The following is a 24,624-nucleotide window of genomic DNA, read 5'->3' as shown; positions in this document are numbered from 1 at the left end:
TTAACCCCTTATTTTACTCAAATTAAATCTGTTAACTACCTTTACTTTGGGAATCTCCCTTTATGACTGAACTTCGACTTTAATTCTGACTGTTGATTGAATTTGATTTCAATCGTTGATCAATTCCAGAAAAGTTTATTTAAAAGACCCTCATCTGTTCATTTTATGAGCGGATGAATTTGGAGAATTTGCATCGAATCGTTGCCGAAATTCATACTCATATTTGCTCATATTTTTACATACATTTAATAAATATGACTATCTTGATTAATTAAATGTAATTATTTAATTAAATGAGAAAGGTATTTCTAAATAATTAAACGAAATTATTTAATTAAATAGAGTACTTACTTCTAATTAATTAAACAAAGTTATTTAATTAAATAGGAAGCCATTCCTAATTAATGAAATGAAGTTATTTATATAAATAAGAAAAGTGTCTCTAATTAATTAAAAGATTATTTAATTAAATAGAAAAAGTAATTATGAGAGCATATCTCATTTTATTAAATTAAATATCTCAACAAAATATTTCTTCATTTCAAAAAGGGAAATTTTTAGTTCACTATTGATAAAAAATGAGTTAAATCAGTTAACTCCTTTATTTACTCAAATTAAATCAATTAACTCTTTATTTTACTCAAATTAAACCTGTTAACTCCCTTTAATTTGGGAGTCTACCTTTATGACTGAACTTCAACTTTAATCCTGACTGTTGATTGAATTTGATCTCAACCATTGATAGATTCAAGGAAAGTCTATTTAAGAGACCATCATCTTTTCATTTTAGGAGAGGATGAATTAGGAGAATTTGCATCAAATCGTTGATGGAATTCATACTTACATTTGCTCATATTTTTACATATATTTAATAAATAAACCTATCTTGATTAATTAAATGTAATTATATAATTAAATGGTTAAGGTATCTCTAATTAATTAAACAAAATTATTTAATTAAATAGAGTACTTACTTCTAATTAATTAGACAATGTTATTTAATTAAATAGGAAGCCATTCTTAATTAATTAAATGAAGTTATTTATATAAATAAGAAAAGTTTCTCTAATTAATTAAAAGATTATTTAATTAAATAGAAAAAGTAATTATGAGAGCATATCTCATTTTATTAAATTAAATATCTCAACAAAATCTCTCTTCATTTCAAAAAGGGAAATTTTCAGTTCACTGTTGATAAAAAATGAGTTAAATTAGTTAACTCCTTTTTTTACTCAAATTAAATCAATTAACTCTTTATTTTACTCAAATTAAATCTGCTAACTCCCTTTAATTTGGGAGTCTCCCTTTATGACTGAACTTCAACTTTAATCTTGACCGTTGATTGAATTTGATCTCAACCGTTGATGGATTCTAGGAAAGTCTATTTAAGAGACCATCATCTTTTCATTTTTGGAGACGATGAATTTGAAGAATTTGCATCAAATCGCTGATGGAATTCATACTCACATTTGCTCATATTTATCCATACATTTAATAAATACACCTATCTTGATTAATTAAATGGGAAAGGTTAGTCTAATTAATTAAATAAAGTTATTTAATTAAATAGGAAGCCATTCCTAATTAATTAAATGAAGTTATTTAATTAAATAGAAAAAGTAAATATGAGAGCATATCTCATTTTATTAAATTAAATATCTTAGCAAAATCTCTTTTCAGTTCAAAAAGGGAAATTTTCTGTTCACTATTGATAAAATATGAGTTAAATTAGTTAACTCCTTTTTTTACTCAAATTAAATAAATTAACTCCTTATTTTACTCAAATTAAATCTATTAACTCCATTTAATTTGGGAGTCTCCCTTTATGACTAAACTTCAACTTTAACCCTGACCGTTGATTGAATTTGATCTCAACTGTTGATGGATTCCAGGAAAGTCTATTTAAGAGACTCTCATCTCTTCATTTTAGGAGAGGATGAATTTGGAGAATTTGCATGGAATCGCTGCTAGAATTCATACTCACATTTTCACATATTTTTAAATACATTTAATAAATATGCCTATCTTGTTTAATTAAATGTAATTATTTAATTAAATGAGAAAGTTATTTCTAATTAATTAAAAGAAATTATTTAATTAAATGGAGTACTTACTTCTAATTAATTAAACAAAGTTATTTAATTAAATAGGAAGCCATTCCTAATTAATTAAATAAAGTTATTTAATTGAATAAGAAAAGTATCTCTAATTAATTAAAATATTATTTAATTAAATAGAAAAAGTAATTATGAGAGCATATGTAATTTTATTAAATTAAATATCTTAACAAAATCTCTCTTCAGTTCAAAATAAATAAATTTCTAGTTCACTATCGATCAAAAATGAGTTAAATTAGTTAACTCCTTTTTCTACTCAAATTAAATCAGTTAACTCCTTATTTTACTCAAATTAAATATAATAACTCCCTTTAATTTGATAGTCTCCCTTTATGACTGAACTTCAACTTTAATCCTGATCGTTGATTGAATTTGATCTCAACCGTTTATGGATTTACAAGAAAGTCTATTTAAGAGACCCTCATCTCTTCATTTTAGGAGAGGAAAAATTTCGAGAATTTGCATCGAATCGCTGCTGGAATTCATACTCACATCTAATAAATATGCCTATCTTGATTAATTAAATGTAATTATTTAATTAAATGGGGAAGGTATTTCTAATTAATTCAATGAAATTATTTAATTAAATGGAGTACTTACTTCTAATTAATTAAACAAAGTTAGTTAATTAAATAAGAAGCTATTTCTAATTAGTTAAATGAAGTTATTTAATTAAATAAGAAAAGTGTCTCTAATAAATTAAAAGATTATTTAATTAAATAGAAAAATTAATTATGAGAGCATATATCATTTTATTATATTAAATATCTTAACAAAATCTCTCTTTAGTTCAAAAAGAGAAATTTTCAGTTCACTATTGATAAAAAATGAGTTAAATTAGTTAATTCATTTTTTACTCAAATTAAATCATTTAACTCCTTATTTTACTCAAATTAAATCTGTTAACTTTTTTTAATTTGGGAGTCTCCCTTTATGACTGAACTTCAACTTTAATCCTGACCGTTGATTGAATTTGATCTCAACGGTTGATGGATTCCATGAAAGTCTATCTAAGAGACCCTCATCCCTTCATTTTAGGAGAGGATGAATTTGGAAAATTTGCATCAAATCGCTGCTAGAATTCATACTCACATTTGCTCATATTTTTACATACATTTTATAAATAGGCCTATCTTGATTAATTAAATGTAAATATTTAATTAAATGGAGTACTTACTTCTAATTAATTAAACAAACTTATTTAATTAAATAGGAAGCCATTCTTAATTAATTAAATGAAGTCATTTAATTAAATAAAAAAAGTGTCTATAATTAATTAATAGATTATTTAATTAGATAAAAAAAAGTAATTATAAGAGCATCTCTCATTTTATTAAATTAAATATCTCAACAAAATTTCTTTTCAGTTCAAAAAGGCAAATTTTCGGTTCACTACTAATTAAAAATGAGTTAAATCGGTTAACTCTTTTTTCTACTCAAATTAAATTAGTTAACTCCTTATTTAACTCAAATTAAATCTGTTAACTCCATTTAATTTGGGAATCCCCCTTTATGATTAAACTTTAACTTTTAATTAATTAAACCAAGTTATTTAATTAAATAGGAAGCCATTCCTAATTATTTAAATGAAGTTATTTAATTAAATAAGAAATGAAGTTATTTAATTAATTAAAAGATTATTTAATTAAATAGAAAAAGTAATTATGAAAGCATATCTCATTTTATTAAATTAAATATCTCAACAAAATCTCTCTTTAGTTCAAAAAGGAAAATTTTCAGTTCAGTATTGATTAAAAATGAGTTAAATTAGTTAACTCATTTTTTTACTCAAATTAAATCAGTTAAATCCTTATTTTACTCAAATTAAATCTGCTAACTCCCTTTAATTTAGGAGTCTCCCTTTATGACTGAACTTCTACTTTAATCCTAATCGTTGATTGCATTTGATCTCAATTGTTGATGAACTCCAAGAAAGTCTATTTAAGAAACCCCCATCTCTTCATTTTAGGAGAGGATTAATTTGGAGAATTTGAATCGAATCGCTATTGGAATTTATACTCACATTTGCTCATATTTTTACAAACATTTAGTAAATATGCCTATCTTGATTAATTCAATGTAATTATTTAATTAAATGGTAAAGGTATTTCTAATTAATTAAAGGAAATTATTTAATTAAATGGAGTACTTACTTGTAATTAATTAAAGAAAGTTATTTAATTAAATACGAAGCCTTTCATAACTAATTAAATGAAGTTATTTAATTAAAGAAGAAAAATGTATATATTTAATTAAAAGATTATTTAATTTAATAGAAAAAGTAATTATGAGAGCATATCTCATTTTATTAAATTAAATATCTCAACAAAATTTCTCTTCAATTCAAAAAGAGAATTTTTCAGTTTACTATTGATAAAAAATGAGTTAAATCAGTTAACTCCTTTTTCTACTCAAATTAAATCAGTTAACTCCTTCTTTTACTCAAATTAAATCTGTTAACTCCCTTTAGTTTGGGAGTCTACCTTTATGACCAAACTTTAACTTTAATCGTGACCGTTGATTAAATTTGATCTCAACCGTAGATGGATTTCAGAAAATGTCTATTTAAGAGACCCTCATCTTTTCATTTTAGGAGAGGATGAATTTGGAGAGTTTGCATCGAATCGCTATTGTAATTCATACTCATATTTGCTCATATTTTTACATACATTTAATAAATATGCTTATCTTGATTAATTAAATGTAATTATTAAATTAAATGGGAAAGGTATTTCTAATTAATTAAAGAAATTTATTTAATTAAATGAAGTATTTACTTCTAATTAGTTAAACAAATTTATTTAATTAAATAGAAAGTTATTCCTAATTAATTAAATGTATTTAATTAAATAAAAAAATTGTCTCTAATTAATTAAAATATTAATTAATTAAATAAAAAAAGTAATTATGAGAGCATATCTCATTTTATTAAATTAAATATCTCAAAAAAATCTCTCTTTAGTTCAAAAAGGGAAATTTTCTATTCACTATTGATAAAAAATGAGGTAAATCAGTTAACTCCTTTTTCTACTGAAATTAAATCAGTTAACTTATTATTTTACTCAAATTAACTCTGTTAACTACGTTTAATTTGGAAGTCTCCCTTTACGACTGAACTTCAACTTTTATCCTGACCGTTGATTGAATTTGATCTCAACCATTGATAGATTTCAGGAAAGTCTATTTAAGAGACTCTCGTATCTTTATTTTAAAAGAGAATGAATTTGGAGAATTTGCATCGAATCGCTGCTTGAATTCATACTCACCTTTGCTCATATTTTTACATACATTTAATAAATATGCCTATCTTGATTAATTAAATGTAATTATTCAATTAAATGGAAAAGATATTTATAATTAATTATAGGAAATCATTTAATTAAACGGAGTACTTACTTCTAATGAATTAAACAAAGTTATTTAATTAAATAGGAAGCCATTCCCAATTAATTAAATTAAGTTATTAAATTAAATAAGAAAAGTGTCTCTAATTAATTTAAAAATTATTTAATTAAATAGAAAAAGTAATTATTAAAGCATATCTCATTTTATTAAATTAAATATCTCAACAAAATCTCTTTTCAGCTAAAAAAGAGAAATTTCAAGTTCACTATTGATAAAAAATGAGTTAAATGAGTTAACTTCAACTTTCATACTGACCGTTGATTGAATTTGATGTCAACCGTTGATGGATTTCAGGAAAGTCTATTTAAGAGACCCTCATCTCTTTATTTTAAGAGAGGATGAATTTGGAGAATTGGCATCGAATCGCTGCTAAAATTTATACTCACATTTGCTCATAATTTTACATATATTTAATAAGTACGCCTATCTTGATTAATTAAATATAATTATTTAATTAAATGAGAAAGTTATTTCTAATTAATTAAAGAAAATTATTTAATTAAATAGAGTAATTACTCCTAATTAATTAAAAAAAGTTATTTAATTAAATAAGAATCCATTCCTAATTAATTAAATAAAGTTATTTAATTAAATAAGTAAAATGTCTCTAATTAATTAAAATATTTTTTAATTAAATAGAAAAAGTAATTATGAGAGCATATATCATTTTATTAAATTAAATATCTCAACAAAATCTCTCTTCAGTTCAAAAAGGAAAATTTCCAATTCACTATTGATCAAAAAGGAGTTAAATTCATTAACTCATTTTTCTACTCAAATTAAATCAGTTAATTCCATATTTTACTCAAATTAAATCTATTAACTCCCTTTAATTTGGGAGTCTCGCTTTATGACTGAACTTCAACTTTAATCTTGACCATTGATTGAATTTGATCTAAACTGTTGATGGATTCCAAGAAAGTCTATTTAAGAGACCCTCATCTCTTCATCTTAGGAGAGGATGAATTTGGAAAATTTGCATCGAATCGCTGTTGGAATTCATACTCACATTTGCTCATATTTTTACATACATTTGATAAATACGCCTATCTTGATTAATTAAATGTAATTGTTTAATTAAATGGGAAACGTATTTCTAATTAATTAAAGGAAATTATTTAATTAAATGGAGTACTTACTTCTAATTAATTAAATAAAGTTATTTAATTAAATATGAAGCCATTCCTAATTAATTAAATAAAGTTATTTAATTAAATAAGAAATGTGTATATAATTAATTAAAAGATTATTTAATTAAATAGAAAAAGTAACTATGAGAACATATCTCATTTTATTAAATTAAATATCTGAAAAAAATCTCTCTTCAGTTCAAAAAGGAAAATTTTCAGTTCACTATTGATCCAAAATGAGTTAAATCAGTTAACTCTTTTTTTTACTCAAATTAAATCAGTTAACTACTTATTTTACTCAAATTAAATATGTTAACTCCCTTTAATTTGGGAGTCTCCCTTTATGACTGAACTTCAACTTTAATCCTGACCATTGATTGAATTTGATCTCAATTGTTGATGGATTTCAGAGAAGTTTATTTAAGTGACCCTCATCTCTTCATTTTAGGAGAGTATGAATTTGGATAATTTGCATCGAATCGCTGTTGGAATTCATACTCACATTTGCTCATATTTTTACATATATTTAATAAATACACCTATCTTGATTAATTAAATGTAATTATTTAATTAAATATGAAAGGTATTTCTAATTAATTAAATGAAATAATTTAATTAAATGGAGTACTTACTTCTAATTAATTAAACAACGTTATTTAATTAAATAGGAATCCATTCCTAATTAATTAAATGAAATTATTTAACTAAATAAGAAAAGTCTCTCTAATTAATTAAAAGATTATTTAATTAAATAGAAAAAGTAATTGTGAGAGAATATCTCATTTTATTAAATTAAATATCTCAAAAAAATCTCTCTTCAGTTCAAAAAGAGAAATTTCTAGTTCACTACTAATAAAAAATGAGTTAAATCAGTTAACTTATTTTTCTACCCAAATTAAATTAGTTAACTTCTTATTTTACTCAAATTAAATCTGTTAACTCTTTTTAATCTGGGAGTCTCCCTTTATGACTGAACATCAACTTTAATCCTGACCGTTGATTGAATTTGATCTCAATCGTTGATCGATTCAAGAAAAGTTTATTTAAAAGACCCTCATCTCTTATTAATTACATGAAGTTATTTAATTAAATAATAAAAGTGTATATAATTAATTAAAATATTATTTAATTAAATAGAAAAAGTAATTATGAGAACATATCTCATTTTATTAAATTAAATATCTCAACAAAATATCTCTTTAGTTCAAAAAGGAAAAGTTTCCGTTCACTATTGATAAAAAAAATGAGTTAAATCAATTAACTCTTTTTTCTACTCAAATTAAATCTGTTAACTACTTATTTTACTCAAATTAAATCTGTTAACTCCCTTTAATTTGGGAGTCTCCCTTTATGACTGAACTTCAACTTTAATTCTGACCGTTGATTGAATTTGATTTCAACCATTTATGAATTTTAGAAAAGTCTATTTGAGAGACCCTCATCTCTTCATTTTAAGAGAGGATGAATTTGGATAATTTGCATCGAATCACTGCTGAAATTCATATTCACATTTGCTCATATTTTTACATACATTTAATAAATATGCCTATCTTGATTAATTGAATGTAATTATTTAATTCAATAGGAAGGGTATTTCTAATTAATTAAATAAAATTATTTAATTAAATGGAGTACTTCTAATTAATTAAATAAAGTTATTTAATTAAATAGGAAGCAATTCCTAATTAATTAAGTGAAGTTATTCATATAAATAAGAAAAGTGTCTTTAATTAATTAAAAGATTATTTAATTAAATAGAAAAAGTAATTATGAGAGCAAATATCATTTTATTAAATTAAATATCTCAACAAAATCTCTCTTCAGTTTAAAATGGAAAATTTTCGGTTCACTATTGATAAAAAGATGAGTTAAATCAGTTAACTCTTTTTTCTAATCAAATTAAATCAGTTAACTCCTTATTTTACTCAAATTAAATCTGTAAACTCTCTTTAATTTAGGAATCTCCTTTTATGACTGAACTTCAACTTTAATCCTGACCGTTGATTGAATTTGATCTCAACCGTTGATGAATTCCAAGAAAGTCTATTTAAGAGACCCTCTTCTCTTCATTTTAGCAGAAGATGAATTTGGAGAATTTCCATCGAATCGCTACTGGAATTCATACTCACATTTGCTCATGTTTTTACATACATTTATTAAATACACCTATATTGATTAATTAAATATAATTATGTAATTAAATAAAAAAGGAATTTCTAATTAATTAAATGAAATAATTTATTTACATAGAGTACATACTACTAATTAATTAAACAAAGTTATTTAATTAAAAAAGAAAAGTTTCTCTAATTAATTAAAAGATTATTTAATTAAATAGAAAATGTAATTATGAGAGCATATCTCATTTTATTAAATTAAATATCTCAACAAAATCTCTCTTCAGTTGAAAAAAGAAAATTTCTAGTTCACTATTGAGAAATAATGAGTTAAATCGGTTAAATCCTTTTTCTACTCAAATTAAATCTGTTAACTCTTTTTAAATTTGGAATCTCCCTTTATGAATGAACTTCAACTTTAATCCTGACCGTTGATTGAATTTGATCTCAACCGTTGATTGATTTCAGAAAAGTCTATTTAAGAGACCCTCATCTCTTCATTTTAGGAGAGGATTAATTTGGAGAATTTGCATCGAATCGCTGCTGGAATTCATACTCACATTTTCTCATATTTTAACATACATATAATAAATATGCCTATCTTGATTAATTAAATGTAGTTATTTAATTAAATAGGAAAGGTATTTCTAATTAATTATTTAATGAAATAACTTAATTTAATTAATTAAGAATGGCTTCCTATTTAATTAATTAACTTTGGTTAATTAATTAGAAGTAAATACTCCATTTAATTAAATGGAGTACTTATTTCTAATTAATTAAATAAAGTTATTTAATTAAATAGGAAGCCATTCCTAATTAATTAAATAAATTTATTTAGTTAAATAAGAAAAGTGTCTCTAATTAATTAAAAGATTATTTAATTAAATAGAAAAAGTAATTATGAGAGCATATCTTATTTTATTAAATTAAATATCTCAACAAAATCTCTCTTCAGTTCAAAAAGGGAAATTTTCAGTTCTATATTGATAAAAAATGAGTTTAATTAGTTAACTCCTTTTTCTACTCAAATTAAATCAGTTAACTCTTTATTTTACTCAAATTAAATCTGTTAACTTCCTTTAATTTGGGAATCTCCCTTTATGACTGAACTTCAACTTTAATCCTAACCGTTGATGGATTCCAGGAAAGTCTATTTAAGAGACCCTCATCTCTTCATTTTAGCAGAGGATGAATTTGGAGAATTTGCATCGAATCGCTGCAAGAATTCATACTCACATTTGCTCGTATTTTTACATACATTTAATAAATAGACCTATCTTTATTAATTAAATGTAATTATTTAGTTAAATGAGAAAGGTATTTCTAATTAATTAAACAAAATTATTTAATTAAATGGAGTACTTACTTCTAATTAATTAAACAAAGTAATTTAATTAAATAAAAAGCCATTCCTAATTAATTAATTGAAATTATTTAATAAAATAAGTGTCTCTAATTAATTAAAAGATTATTTAATTAAATAGAAAAAGTAATGATGAGAGCGTATCTCATTTTATTAAATTAAATATCTCATCAAAATCTCTCTTCAGTTCAAAAAGAGAAATTTTCAATTCACTATTGATAAAAAATAAGTTAAATCAGTTAACTGCTTTCTCTACTCAAATTAAATCAGTTAACTCCTTATTTTATTCAAATTAAATCTGTTAACTCCCTTTATTTTCCGAATCTCCCTTTATGGCTGAACTTCAACTTTAATCCTGACAGTTGATTGAATTTGATCTCAACCATTGATGAATTCCAGGAAAGTCTATCTAAGAGAGACTCATCTCTTCATTTTAGCAGAGGATAAATTTGGAGAATTTGCATTGAATTGCTGCTAGAATTCATACTCACATTTGCTCATATTTTTACATATATTTAATAAATATGACTATTTTGATTAATTAAATGTAATTATTTAATTAAATGGAGTACTTACTTCTAATTAATTAATCAAAGTTATTTAATCAAATAGGAAGCCATTCCTAATTAATTAAATGAAGTTATTTAACTAAATAAGAAAAGTGTCTCGAACTAATTAAAAGATTATTTAATTAAATAGAAAAAGTAATTATGAGAGCATATCTCATTTTATTAAATTAAATATCTCAAAAAAATCTCTCTTCAGTTCAAAAAGGGAAATTTTCAGTTCACTATTGATCAAAAATGAGTTAAATCTGTTAACTCCTTTTTCTACTCAAATTATATCAGTTAACTCCTTATTTTACTCAAATTAAATCTGTTAACTCCCTTTAATTTGGGAGTCTCCTTTTATGACTGAACTTCAAATTTAATCCTGACCGTTGATTGAATTTGATCTCAACCGTTGATGGATTCCAGAAAAGTTTTTTTAAGAGACTCTCACTTTTCATTTTAGGAGAGGACAAATTTGAATAATTTGCATCAAATTGCTGCTGGAATTCATACTCACATTTGCTCATATTTTTACATACATTTAATAATTACATCTATCTTGATTAATTAAATGTAATTATTTAATTAAATGGGAAAGGTATTTCTAATTAATTAAATGAAATTATTTAATTAAATGAAGTACTTACTTCTAATTAATTAAACAAAGTTATTTAATTAAATAGAAGGCCATTCCTAATTAAATAAATGAAGTTATTTAATTAAATAAGAAAAGTGTCTCTAATTAATTAAAAGATTATTTAATTAAATAGAAAAAGTAATTATCAGAGCATATCTCATTTTATTAAATTAAATATCTCAACAAAATCTCTCTTCAGTTCAAAAAGGAAAATTTCCAATTCACTATTGATCAAAAATGAGTTAAATTCATTAACTCATTTTTCTACTCAAATTAAATCAGTTAACTCCTTATTTTACTCAAATTAAATCATTTAACTCCCTTTAATTTGGGAATCTCCCTTTTTAACTAAACTTCAACTTTAATCCTGACCGTTGATTGAAGTTGATCTAAACTATTGATGGATTCCAGGAAAGTCTATTTAAGAGACCCTCATCTTTTCAATTTAGGAGAGGATGAATTTGGAGAATTTGCATCGAATCGCTGTTGGAATTCATACTCACATTTGCTCATATTTTTACATACATTTAATAAATACTCCTATCTTGATTAATTAAATGTAATTATTTAATTAAATGGTAAAGGTATTTCTAATTAATTAAATGAAATTATTTAATTAAATTGAGTACTTACTTCTAATTAATTAAACAAAGTTATTTAATTAAATAGTAAGCCATTCCTAATTATTTAAATGAAGTTATTTAATTAAATAAGAAAAGTGTCTCTATTTAATTAAAAGATTACTTAATTAAATAGAAAAAGTAATTATGAGAGCATATCTCATTTTATTAAATTAAATGACTCAACAAAATCTCTCTTCAGTTTAAAAAGGGAAATTTTCAGTTCACTATTGATAATAAATGAGTTAAATGAGTTAACTCCTTTTTTTGCTCAAATTAAATTAGTTAAATCCTTATTTTATTGAAATTAAATCTCTTAACTCCCTTTAATTTGGGAATCTCCCTTTATGACTGAACTTCAACTTTAATCCTGACCGTTGATTGAATTTGATCTCAACCGTTGATAGATTCCAGAAAAGTCTATTTAAGAGGCCCTCATCTCTTCATTTTAGGAGAGGATGAATTTGGAGAATTTGCATCGAATCGCTGCTGAAATTGATACTCACATTTGCTCATATTTTTACATACATTTAATAAATACGCCTATGTTGAATAATTAAATGGGAAAGGTATTTTTAATTAATTAAATAAAATTATTTAAATAAATCGATTACTTACTTCTAATTATTTAAACAAAGTTATTGAATTAAATAGGAAGCCATTCCTAATTAATTAAATGAAGTTATTTAATTAAATAAGAAAAGTATATCTAATTAATTAAAAAATTATTTAATTAAATAGAAAAATTAATTATGAGAGCATATCTCATTTTTTAAAATTAAATATCTCAACAAAATCTTTTTTCAGTTCAAAAAGGGAAATTTTTAGTTCACTATTTATAAAAAATGAGTTAAATCAGTTAACTCCTTTTTCTACTCAAATTAAATCAGTTAACTCCTTATTTTACTCAAATTAAATCTGTTAACTCCCTTTAATTTGAGAATCTCCCTTTATGACTAAAATTCAACTTTAATCCTGACCGTTGATTGAATTTGATCTCAACCGTTGATGGATTCCAGGAAAGTCTATTTAAGAGACCATCATCTCTTCATTTTAAGAGAGGATCAATTTGGAGAATTTGCATCGAATCACTATTGGAATTCATACTCACATTTGCTCATATTTTTACATACATTTAATAAATATGCCTATCTTGATTAATTAAAAATAATTATTTAATTAAATGAGAAAGGTATTTCTAATTAATTAAATGAAATTATTTAATTAAATAGAGTATTTACTTCTAATTAATTAAACAAAGTTGTTTAATTAAATAGGAAGCCATTCCTAATTAATTAAATGAAGTTATTTAATTAAGAAAAGTGTCTCTAATTAATTAAAAGATTATTTAATTAAATAGAAAAAGTAATTATGAGAGCATATCTCATTTTATTAAATTAAATATCTCAACAAAATGTCTCTCAAGTTCAAAAAGAGAAATTTTCAGTTCACTACTGATAAAAAATGAGTTAAATGAGTTAACTCATTTTTTTACTAAAATTAAATCAATTAACTCCTTATTTTACTCAAATTAAATCTGTTAACTCCCTTTAATTTTTGAATCTTCTTTTATAACTGAACTTCAACTTTAATCCTGACTGTTAATTCAATTTGATCTCAACCGTTGATGAATTCCAAGAAAGTATATTTAAGAGACCCTCATCTCTTCATTTTAGTGTAGTGCCTGCACCTAGATCGCATTTCTGTGATCATTGTCAATTTACTTTAGGTTGATTTTATGCTTTGATTAGTTGTAGAGATACTAGATTTGTGATATTATGATATTATTTCATGACTTTGATCACAAATGTATCAGTTATTGTTGCTTAGTTGATTTCACTCATGTGTTGTTAATGATATTCTGATGATCCTAGTTAGTAAATGTGGTTTCTTTTATAAAAATGTTAACATGATGTCTTTAATGATGATTATGTTGTATTGATAGAGATGCATTATTATATGTACGCATTTTTACAATACTTACCCCATACTTGGATGTGTATGGTGCGCGTGTTTATTTTATCTTTCTGTCTAAAGTGTTTGATGTGACTAAGGGAGGGAGTCGTAGTCACCTGCTAGTTGAGATCTACACGATGAACCACTCCCTGCCATTGTCTGTTTAGTTTAGATATATTATATACAGGTACATGCTCATCTTTTATGCAAGATGTAGGTACCGGGCATCAACTTCCCTGAATTGCCAGGATGAGTGTGCCCTATTACAAATACTCAAATGGTGAGAATGGGAAGATAATGATCAGGTCCAATCCTAGCCATAAGCCTATAATACTTGTCCTACAAGGAGGACTCGTAACAGACTGTCTACCCTTTTTAAATCCGTGAGTCTTTTGTGCGTATGTTGTTTTGTGAGTCTTTGATGAATTTCTATTAATTAAGTCTAATTAATAGATTAAATTAATAGTTTAAATTAATGGAGAATTATTATGACTTTTTAAATATTTAATTATATTTAATTAATTGAAAAATTAATTAAATATAAAGAATTGAATTGGAAGATAAAAGTTTTAAGATTAAATTTAGAAGATGATAATATTTATTTAATTTAATAATAATATATTTAGAGTTCATTTTTAAATAAATGCTAAATATTATTGTTATTTAAGTTAATAAATATTTATCAAATTAAACGTTCAAAGTATATTAAAAAAGAAAAAGATATTAATTTATGGGAAAGATTTAAGTTCGCATGAATGAGTTTTAAATATAAGAGATTAATTTAAAAGATAAAATATGTGAACTTGATTAAGATATTTTATTAGTGCGCATGAGATTAAAGTTAATAAATTAATTTAAAGTAAAGTAAAGTGGAAAGTTAAATAAAGTAATTTAATGATTCACTTAAAGTGCATAAAGGAATAATAAAAAAATATTTTATTTTAAAAAGAAAATTAATTGTGCATGAATGAATTAATTAAATAAGAGAGAATTAAATATTGGAGATAAAAGTTAAAGTTTAAATTTAGAACGTGATTATATTTATTTAATTTAATAATAATATATTTAGAGTGCATTTTAAAATAAATGCTAAATATTATTGTTATTTAAGTTAATAAATATTTTATCAATTAAGTTTCTAAAATGAAATTAAGAGTTAAAAGATATTTAATTATCATAAAGATTATAGTTCGCATGAATTATGCATGAGTTGAAAATAAAAGAAATTAATTGAAAAGACTAAACATGTGAAATTAATAAAGATATTTAATCGCATTAAGTGCGCATGAGATTTATAAGTTATAAATTCATTAAAATAGAAGTCAAGTGGATAGTTAAATAAAGTAATTTAATGATTCACTTAAAGTGCATGAAGGATTAATAAAAGAATATCTTAATTAAAAAAGAAAATTAATTGTGCATGAATGAATTAATTAAATAAAATTATTCTAATTTAGAAGTGGTGGTGACAGAAACCCTAAAGGATAATTAGATTCTATATTAGAGGGTTTTGAGGTCATTATTTAGGAGAGAGTTTTTCAGACACAGGTTTTTAAGACACACACAAGTGTCAAGGGCACACACAGGTTTGGAGAGCAATTCAGAGGGTTTGGAAAAGAAGAAATTTTTCATAGCTTGAAGGATTTTGCTTGCAGTAAAAATTTTCATCCAGCTGTTAGAGTTTTAGCATCAGTACGAGGTAGGGTTTTGAAATCCCGTGAATGCAATTTTAATTGGAAATATCTATTTGCTTTGTGATTGTTGGGTGATTGAAATTATGTTTATCATCTCGATTATTTTCAAGATCTGATTGGTTAAAATTAGTTTCTCATTGTTTATACAGAAGAATCATAGAGGAAATTAATTAAATCACGTAGGGTTTGAAAGAAAAGAAATTTGAATGGTCAAACTTAGTCTTTTTCCTATCAGACTAATAATGTAAAGATTATTATATATATATATATATATATATATATATATTTAAAATAATTTTTATTATAGAATTTGTTTGAAATGAAAATCATAAATTTTAATGAAATAAAAAGCTATCAAATAATAAAACAATTAAATAAATATATATATATATATTTAAAAAGACGTGGATGTTTTAAATATTATATAAAAAATAAATAAATAAATATGGGGAGGGGCAGGTTTTACCCACCCCTTTCCCCTTGACCTCCTCACACGGCGGTCAGCCGCTGTCGCAGTAGTGACTGCTACAACAGCAGCCTGCTACGGCAGCGCTGCCGCACTAAGGGCTGTGGCCAGTACTGTTAGCCGGCGGGCTATAAACGTTTCTTGATATATGCATTAAATTTTTTTAATTATAATTTAGTTTTTATTATATTTTAATTATATTAAAATTTTAAATTATTAATCTTAAATATATTAAGTTTTAATTATATTGAATTTGTATTATCATTTATTAATAATTTTGTAATTAAATAAATTATTTGTAAATATAATATAGATTCTTATGAAAAATAATAATAATTGGTTTAATTAAAATTTGATTTAATTGAGTAAAGGAAGTGGATTAAATTAAAGATAATTAAATTATAATAATACCAAATTTTAATGAAAAACGTAGATTATTATATTGATGGATCAATAAGTATTATTAATAATTTAATTATCACTCTTGGGGACTTAACTTGAAATCATTTGGATATAGGGAAAAGATATTTTTGCAAGGGTAAACTATGGGAATTATTTGATTAAAACATACGTTCAACTGGAAATGGGAACTAATCATTAACTCGACAATATATTGTCAATCAAGTTCATACTTTGAAACGAGAATTGAAACTTTACTTTTGACTTTATTGTGTATTATCAAATCAAACCAAACTATGAAATTGTACTATTTTCTATGTATTGTCTTTACTTGTGGATTTTGGAGTTGACCTAGTTTGACCAGTCTAGGATGTACACCAGAGGCTTTGTCAGATTTCTTGTATACTATTTATGGGACTAGATGTTGTGATGTGTTTTGTGATTCATATTGGAGATTATATTTATGAGATTTATCTTGTGGAGAAATGATGTGTACTTGGATGGGAGAACCATCTTGTTATCAGGTTGGTTGTTAAGGAACCGAGTTTGATCTTTATGGGTGTTGTGGTATGGGACACAACTATGTTTTTATGTGCTTAAGAGAGGTTATCTAGGTACATGACTTGGGAGTGGCTTGCATAGGGGTCTGGGACCCAAAGTGGTCATTACCAGGGTAACCTAATGCAAGTTATGTAATAAGTGATAATCTAGTAAGTAAAATTTATGGGGGGGAAAACACACCAAAAAGATAAGTTAGAGATTTTTGATCTACCCATGCCTTGAGTGCTTGTATAGACTAAGGGTGGGAATGAGATGAGTGCCTCGTCTTTTTGAGAGGGCTTTCTAGTTTCCATATGTGTGATGTTGAGGGTCCGGGGTTCATAGTAACCAGTCTAGGGTAACTCAACACTTGAGGGTCCAGGGTCTCTTAAGAGATCAGTCCAGGGTAACTCAAGCAACCATGTGATGACACTCCCTAGTACATAGCCTGAGTCTCCTCTGTAGAATTTGTGTACCTCTGGTGGTGTATCTATTGTTGGATGTGTTTATTGTGGTTACTTACTTTCATTGATGATGATTGGTGTTTCATTATGTTGTACTTTTGACGTGTGGCTTTTGACTTGAGGTGATTATCTTTTGTTGACTTTATCTTATGACCTTGGTATTTGGTTTATACTTGGTTCATGTATGATGTTTGATTATGTGGTGTCGGTATTGGATTGAGTGTTCTTACTTTTGGATTATTTTATCTTCTTGAGTAGTATGTGTTACCTTTGAGATAGTTTTGGCTAGTAGGTATTCCATGCCTAGGAATGTTTTATGTTTGATAGCTGTTTGTGGATCATTCATTATCTTCCCTGCACGGTGGGAGTGGAAGCCTGACTAGGTAACCACGTGGCCGGGAGGTAGTGTCTTCTTACCATTTGGGTCCCCCTTCACATTGCCAGCTATTGGATGTTCGTTGCAGAAGATGTACCTTTATCATTCTTATTTCTTATCTCAGAGACTTCTTTTCAGATGATTTATTTATGTTATCATGTATTCTGATGTATTGTATCTATTCTCACATACCCTGCGACATGTGCAGTGGATGATATTAATTGGATGTACTTTCATTTTATTGTTTATACTTATGCATTTGTGTATGTGATTATGTATCTATTATTTCTTTATGATCTTGAGACATTGTACTTGGAACTTAAACTAATTAATTTAAAATTATTAAATGTGACTCAACGTAAAGGAACTCTTGAGGAATTGAAACTGTATCTATAATTGCATATGTGTATTTGATGTGTATGTTCATATTGCTTCCGCATTAACGTTATCTTGATGTTGTTTAAACTTCAAAAAAAAAATAGTTCAGTAAACATTGTAACATGTTAGGTTTATTTCTCTTGGGTTCCCGAGCGGGGCGTTACATTTAGGAGAGGATGAATTTGGAAAATTTGCATCAAATCACTGTTGGAATTCATACTCACATTTGCTCATATTTTTACATACATTTAATAAATATGCCTATCTTGATTAATTAAACGTAATTATTTAATTAATGGGAAAGGTATTTCTAATTAATTAAATAAAGTTATTTAATTAAATAGGAAGCCATTCCTAATTAATTAAATAAATTTATTTAGTTAAATAAGAAAAGTGTCTCTAATTAATTAAAAGATTATTTAATTAAATAGAAAAAGTAATTATGAGAGCATATCTTATTTTATTAAATTAAATATCTCAACAAAATCTCTCTTCAGTTCAAAAAGGGAAATTTTCAGTTCTATATTGATAAAAAATGAGTTTAATTAGTTAACTCCTTTTTCTACTCAAATTAAATCAGTTAACTCTTTATTTTACTCAAATTAAATCTGTTAACTTCCTTTAATTTGGGAATCTCCCTTTATGACTGAACTTCAACTTTAATCCTAACCGTTGATGGATTCCAGGAAAGTCTATTTAAGAGACCCTCATCTCTTCATTTTAGCAGAGGATGAATTTGGAGAATTTGCATCGAATCGCTGCAAGAATTCATACTCACATTTGCTCGTATTTTTACATACATTTAATAAATAGACCTATCTTTATTAATTAAATGTAATTATTTAGTTAAATGAGAAAGGTATTTCTAATTAATTAAACAAAATTATTTAATTAAATGGAGTACTTACTTCTAATTAATTAAACAAAGTAATTTAATTAAATAAAAAGCCATTCCTAATTAATTAATTGAAATTATTTAATAAAATAAGTGTCTCTAATTAATTAAAAGATTATTTAATTAAATAGAAAAAGTAATGATGAGAGCGTATCTCATTTTATTAAATTAAATATCTCATCAAAATCTCTCTTCAGTTCAAAAAGAGAAATTTTCAATTCACTATTGATAAAAAATAAGTTAAATCAGTTAACTGCTTTCTCTACTCAAATTAAATCAGTTAACTCCTTATTTTATTCAAATTAAATCTGTTAACTCCCTTTATTTTCCGAATCTCCCTTTATGGCTGAACTTCAACTTTAAGCCTGACAGTTGATTGAATTTGATCTCAACCATTGATGAATTCCAGGAAAGTCTATCTAAGAGAGACTCATCTCTTCATTTTAGCAGAGGATAAATTTGGAGAATTTGCATTGAATTGCTGCTAGAATTCATACTCACATTTGCTCATATTTTTACATATATTTAATAAATATGACTATTTTGATTAATTAAATGTAATTATTTAATTAAATGGAGTACTTACTTCTAATTAATTAATCAAAGTTATTTAATCAAATAGGAAGCCATTCCTAATTAATTAAATGAAGTTATTTAACTAAATAAGAAAAGTGTCTCGAACTAATTAAAAGATTATTTAATTAAATAGAAAAAGTAATTATGAGAGCATATCTCATTTTATTAAATTAAATATCTCAAAAAAATCTCTCTTCAGTTCAAAAAGGGAAATTTTCAGTTCACTATTGATCAAAAATGAGTTAAATCTGTTAACTCCTTTTTCTACTCAAATTATATCAGTTAACTCCTTATTTTACTCAAATTAAATCTGTTAACTCCCTTTAATTTGGGAGTCTCCCTTTATGACTGAACTTCAAATTTAATCCTGACCGTTGATTGAATTTGATCTCAACCGTTGATGGATTCCAGAAAAGTTTTTTTAAGAGACTCTCACTTTTCATTTTAGGAGAGGACAAATTTGAATAATTTGCATCAAATTGCTGCTGGAATTCATACTCACATTTGCTCATATTTTTACATACATTTAATAATTACATCTATCTTGATTAATTAAATGTAATTATTTAATTAAATGGGAAAGGTATTTCTAATTAATTAAATGAAATTATTTAATTAAATGAAGTACTTACTTCTAATTAATTAAACAAAGTTATTTAATTAAATAGAAGGCCATTCCTAATTAAATAAATGAAGTTATTTAATTAAATAAGAAAAGTGTCTCTAATTAATTAAAAGATTATTTAATTAAATAGAAAAAGTAATTATCAGAGCATATCTCATTTTATTAAATTAAATATCTCAACAAAATCTCTCTTCAGTTCAAAAAGGAAAATTTCCAATTCACTATTGATCAAAAATGAGTTAAATTCATTAACTCATTTTTCTACTCAAATTAAATCAGTTAACTCCTTATTTTACTCAAATTAAATCATTTAACTCCCTTTAATTTGGGAATCTCCCTTTTTAACTAAACTTCAACTTTAATCCTGACCGTTGATTGAAGTTGATCTAAACTATTGATGGATTCCAGGAAAGTCTATTTAAGAGACCCTCATCTTTTCAATTTAGGAGAGGATGAATTTGGAGAATTTTCATCGAATCGCTGTTGGAATTCATACTCACATTTGCTCATATTTTTACATACATTTAATAAATACTCCTATCTTGATTAATTAAATGTAATTATTTAATTAAATGGTAAAGGTATTTCTAATTAATTAAATGAAATTATTTAATTAAATTGAGTACTTACTTCTAATTAATTAAACAAAGTTATTTAATTAAATAGTAAGCCATTCCTAATTATTTAAATGAAGTTATTTAATTAAATAAGAAAAGTGTCTCTATTTAATTAAAAGATTACTTAATTAAATAGAAAAAGTAATTATGAGAGCATATCTCATTTTATTAAATTAAATGACTCAACAAAATCTCTCTTCAGTTTAAAAAGGGAAATTTTCAGTTCACTATTGATAATAAATGAGTTAAATGAGTTAACTCCTTTTTTTGCTCAAATTAAATTAGTTAAATCCTTATTTTATTGAAATTAAATCTCTTAACTCCCTTTAATTTGGGAATCTCCCTTTATGACTGAACTTCAACTTTAATCCTGACCGTTGATTGAATTTGATCTCAACCGTTGATAGATTCCAGAAAAGTCTATTTAAGAGGCCCTCATCTCTTCATTTTAGGAGAGGATGAATTTGGAGAATTTGCATCGAATCGCTGCTGAAATTGATACTCACATTTGCTCATATTTTTACATACATTTAATAAATACGCCTATGTTGAATAATTAAATGGGAAAGGTATTTTTAATTAATTAAATAAAATTATTTAAATAAATCGATTACTTACTTCTAATTATTTAAACAAAGTTATTGAATTAAATAGGAAGCCATTCCTAATTAATTAAATGAAGTTATTTAATTAAATAAGAAAAGTATATCTAATTAATTAAAAAATTATTTAATTAAATAGAAAAATTAATTATGAGAGCATATCTCATTTTTTAAAATTAAATATCTCAACAAAATCTTTTTTCAGTTCAAAAAGGGAAATTTTTAGTTCACTATTTATAAAAAATGAGTTAAATCAGTTAACTCCTTTTTCTACTCAAATTAAATCAGTTAACTCCTTATTTTACTCAAATTAAATCTGTTAACTCCCTTTAATTTGGGAATCTCCCTTTATGACTAAAATTCAACTTTAATCCTGACCGTTGATTGAATTTGATCTCAACCGTTGATGGATTCCAGGAAAGTCTATTTAAGAGACCATCATCTCTTCATTTTAAGAGAGGATCAATTTGGAGAATTTGCATCGAATCACTATTGGAATTCATACTCACATTTGCTCATATTTTTACATACATTTAATAAATATGCCTATCTTGATTAATTAAAAATAATTATTTAATTAAATGAGAAAGGTATTTCTAATTAATTAAATGAAATTATTTAATTAAATAGAGTATTTACTTCTAATTAATTAAACAAAGTTGTTTAATTAAATAGGAAGCCATTCCTAATTAATTAAATGAAGTTATTTAATTAAGAAAAGTGTCTCTAATTAATTAAAAGATTATTTAATTAAATAGAAAAAGTAATTATGAGAGCATATCTCATTTTATTAAATTAAATATCTCAACAAAATGTCTCTCAAGTTCAAAAAGAGAAATTTTCAGTTCACTACTGATAAAAAATGAGTTAAATGAGTTAACTCATTTTTTTACTAAAATTAAATCAATTAACTCCTTATTTTACTCAAATTAAATCTGTTAACTCCCTTTAATTTTTGAATCTTCTTTTATAACTGAACTTCAACTTTAATCCTGACTGTTAATTCAATTTGATCTCAACCGTTGATGAATTCCAAGAAAGTATATTTAAGAGACCCTCATCTCTTCATTTTAGTGTAGTGCCTGCACCTAGATCGCATTTCTGTGATCATTGTCAATTTACTTTAGGTTGATTTTATGCTTTGATTAGTTGTAGAGATACTAGATTTGTGATATTATGATATTATTTCATGACTTTGATCACAAATGTATCAGTTATTGTTGCTTAGTTGATTTCACTCATGTGTTGTTAATGATATTCTGATGATCCTAGTTAGTAAATGTGGTTTCTTTTATAAAAATGTTAACATGATGTCTTTAATGATGATTATGTTGTATTGATAGAGATGCATTATTATATGTACGCATTTTTACAATACTTACCCCATACTTGGATGTGTATGGTGCGCGTGTTTATTTTATCTTTCTGTCTAAAGTGTTTGATGTGACTAAGGGAGGGAGTCGTAGTCACCTGCTAGTTGAGATCTACACGATGAACCACTCCCTGCCATTGTCTGTTTAGTTTAGATATATTATATACAGGTACATGCTCATCTTTTATGCAAGATGTAGGTACCGGGCATCAACTTCCCTGAATTGCCAGGATGAGTGTGCCCTATTACAAATACTCAAATGGTGAGAATGGGAAGATAATGATCAGGTCCAATCCTAGCCATAAGCCTATAATACTTGTCCTACAAGGAGGACTCGTAACAGACTGTCTACCCTTTTTAAATCCGTGAGTCTTTTGTGCGTATGTTGTTTTGTGAGTCTTTGATGAATTTCTATTAATTAAGTCTAATTAATAGATTAAATTAATAGTTTAAATTAATGGAGAATTATTATGACTTTTTAAATATTTAATTATATTTAATTAATTGAAAAATTAATTAAATATAAAGAATTGAATTGGAAGATAAAAGTTTTAAGATTAAATTTAGAAGATGATAATATTTATTTAATTTAATAATAATATATTTAGAGTTCATTTTTAAATAAATGCTAAATATTATTGTTATTTAAGTTAATAAATATTTATCAAATTAAACGTTCAAAGTATATTAAAAAAGAAAAAGATATTAATTTATGGGAAAGATTTAAGTTCGCATGAATGAGTTTTAAATATAAGAGATTAATTTAAAAGATAAAATATGTGAACTTGATTAAGATATTTTATTAGTGCGCATGAGATTAAAGTTAATAAATTAATTTAAAGTAAAGTAAAGTGGAAAGTTAAATAAAGTAATTTAATGATTCACTTAAAGTGCATAAAGGAATAATAAAAAAATATTTTATTTTAAAAAGGAAATTAATTGTGCATGAATGAATTAATTAAATAAGAGAGAATTAAATATTGGAGATAAAAGTTAAAGTTTAAATTTAGAACGTGATTATATTTATTTAATTTAATAATAATATATTTAGAGTGCATTTTAAAATAAATGCTAAATATTATTGTTATTTAAGTTAATAAATATTTTATCAATTAAGTTTCTAAAATGAAATTAAGAGTTAAAAGATATTTAATTATCATAAAGATTATAGTTCGCATGAATTATGCATGAGTTGAAAATAAAAGAAATTAATTGAAAAGACTAAACATGTGAAATTAATAAAGATATTTAATCGCATTAAGTGCGCATGAGATTTATAAGTTATAAATTCATTAAAATAGAAGTCAAGTGGATAGTTAAATAAAGTAATTTAATGATTCACTTAAAGTGCATGAAGGATTAATAAAAGAATATCTTAATTAAAAAAGAAAATTAATTGTGCATGAATGAATTAATTAAATAAAATTATTCTAATTTAGAAGTGGTGGTGACAGAAACCCTAAAGGATAATTAGATTCTATATTAGAGGGTTTTGAGGTCATTATTTAGGAGAGAGTTTTTCAGACACAGGTTTTTAAGACACACACAAGTGTCAAGGGCACACACAGGTTTGGAGAGCAATTCAGAGGGTTTGGAAAAGAAGAAATTTTTCATAGCTTGAAGGATTTTGCTTGCAGTAAAAATTTTCATCCAGCTGTTAGAGTTTTAGCATCAGTACGAGGTAGGGTTTTGAAATCCCGTGAATGCAATTTTAATTGGAA

This window comes from Cupressus sempervirens, chromosome 1, assembly GCF_028749045.1.
Source record: "Cupressus sempervirens isolate cs-2001-9-10 chromosome 1, ASM2874904v1, whole genome shotgun sequence".
NCBI classification, from domain to species: Eukaryota; Viridiplantae; Streptophyta; class Pinopsida; order Cupressales; family Cupressaceae; genus Cupressus; species Cupressus sempervirens.
This window is presented reverse-complemented; position numbering follows the sequence as displayed.